We start from the raw sequence: 2,502 nt of genomic DNA, 5'->3' as shown, positions 1-2,502 counted from the left end.
AATCAGTGTTGAACTAACTTACAATAGTCAGACAAAGGCTTTATAGGGTTGGGGGTGATACTGCTCCCCCTCCCCTCTCAGACACAATACAGCATACGTCAATCCAAAACCACAAATGTTCTGTCAACCCTTGACACAGTCCAGAGAACATCGTCTTCGGCTCGAACCCAGGTGCTTCCTGTCACCATCCTCGGTGTCACTTATCTCTGGGACATCTGGTGTACTTCCTGGAACAGACTAACACGTATGCACCCCAACTTTGCAGTTATAGCAAAACATGATTAAACTCTTACCTATATAAATGAGTCTAACTAATATATGTGTGTGTGTGTGTGTGTGTGTGTGTGTGTGTGTGTGTGTGTGTGTGTGTGTGTGTGTGTTGTCCTTTATTTCACCCTTCACTTCATCAGCTAAACCTAGTAACCTTTCCACTAGACAGAAGGCCAACACGCACACAACTGAAACTATGTGTGTGTATGTGTGTAATAATCTTGACTTACATGTAAAATATATAAAACAAATGTTTCAATCTAATACAACTACTTAAAGCTTAATCAAAGCTTAATCAGAAATATAAATGCATCAAAGATGATAATGGCATCATCCAAACTGCTCCTCAGAATTATTTGCACTCAGACTCTGCTTTCGGTTACCCTTCCTGCAAAGCATGCAACTTCAAAAACATGTAACTTCCTGTCTTTACACAGAGTACACAGCAAATTCAAAAGTGTTAAATGTATTGGTGTTAGTAGTCTTCTTACAAAAGTAGAGTTAATTTTACTCTTAGTAGAGTCACATTCCTTTAATGTAACTCTGAGGTGTAAAATTATAGTAGTTAAAACCGAGTGTTAAAAATGAGGGTTTCTATGTCAAATCTGGAGGTGTTACAATGGAAACATTAACTCTTGAGCTCTTAACTCCGAACTCCTAGAGGGGCTATGACACTAATAGAGTAAATTCACAGACTCCGCCCCCAGCACCACAGATTCTGATCCAAGCTTAAGTGAAGCCGTTTAAGAACATTTTGCTCTACATATTTCTGAGTTGTTTGCCATGCTTGGTAAGTCATTTTTTCAAAGATTGTTTCACTTATTATTATTAGCTTTTACTTCTGTGGCTCTTTGGAGTTGAGACAAAGCTGTGTGAAAGGCATTAGCCATGTTGCTCGGTGATAGCATGATATTCTGTTTTAGCTAGCTGAAATGTATTGTTTGCGGGCAAATACTACAGCCTTGAAAAAAGCTTGCATGTGAATTTTCAGTCAAATTTTTGGCCAACTTAAATACACCTAAAACAATGTCTAGAATGTGAAATGTTGGTATAATGGTGCTACTTGAAGCCTGAAAACGATCTCCTATAAAAACAAAACAAAACGAGCAAACAGCAGTAGCTGCTGTTTGCTCGTTTTTTCTATATATGTCCTGACTGGGTTCTATGTTAGCATTTAGATCCCTCCAGAGTTTTGTGCACAGGGTTTAGGTAAAAATGAAAAAGGTTGAGGTTTTAAATTTGGTTCGGTATTACCTGTTGTCTGTGTCCTTGTCTTTTGGGAAAATACTTTACACAAGTAATGGCTCAAAAATGATTCCTTTTTCTACTGTGCTGCAATTGATTACCGGATTATTTGTGCAATTAATTAGTGTCAACTAATTTTTAATCAATCTCCACACAGAATATGCCGTGAATATGAAGGTGGAATATGGGGGAGAGCAGAAGTGCGTTGAAGTTCCACAAAGTGACGAATGAAGGACATGCATATTGTATTAAAGAAATAAGTGATGAGAATGCTGTTATTTATTTGCATTTACCAGCTCACCTATGTCAGACCTTTTGATAAACAAAATTCTAATGAAAGTGAGAACATGTACATTGTTACATCTTTCAGAAAATGTTTTGAAATTGTGGTGCACAGTTCAGAATAAATGTTTTTCAAAAACCATTGCATCTTTTTTATGTTTATTTCCAAAGGAATTTCTAGAATTTCAGAACAGTAGAATTTTCACTTTTTAGAATTAATTAGAAGATAACTCTTATGTAGTTAAACTAAAATACTCTTTGAGAGTTAATATATAAACTCTTAACACCTAGTTAGCATTAGTAAGTGTTAAATTATCAACTCCAGATAGATTTGGTGTTTAACACTGAATCAGAGTTAACTGACCAACTCTCCAAAAAGGGTTAAAATAACACTCTCTGGTGTGGACCCATATAGACACTTTAATAGTGTTGAAATCAAATCTGATAGTGTTAATTTGGACATGCTGGATTTGCTGTGTATATTTCCTGTCCCTGCAGCTCAGTTTCTCACCCACTGAAGACTTCAGTGTAAGAATATAAAAACATTCAAAAGCCTTTAAAATTATAGATTCAACTCAACAGTCTAAAGTGGTTCTTACTGGACCTGTAATAAAGACTAATATAATACCAATATATTTGAACATCTGAATGCATCTGGATGCAACATCACTATTAATAATGAAATGGTAATGATGATTATAAAAA

The 2,502-nt window shown here is 35.8% G+C and overlaps 1 long non-coding RNA gene across 1 annotated transcript; it reads left to right on the top strand.

Annotated features, from left to right (window-relative positions):
• Positions 1 to 711: 711 nt before the first annotated feature.
• LOC109196164 (uncharacterized) lies at positions 712 to 1,939 on the top strand. Its single transcript, XR_002057634.2, has 2 exons — positions 712 to 1,060; positions 1,673 to 1,939. It is a non-coding gene; the product is annotated as an uncharacterized LOC109196164 (long non-coding RNA).
• The last annotated feature ends 563 nt before the right edge of the window (positions 1,940 to 2,502 follow it).

The sequence above is a fragment of the Oreochromis niloticus genome, linkage group LG20, assembly GCF_001858045.2.
Source record: "Oreochromis niloticus isolate F11D_XX linkage group LG20, O_niloticus_UMD_NMBU, whole genome shotgun sequence".
NCBI lineage: Eukaryota > Metazoa > Chordata > Actinopteri > Cichliformes > Cichlidae > Oreochromis > Oreochromis niloticus.
This window is presented reverse-complemented; position numbering and strand designations above follow the sequence as displayed.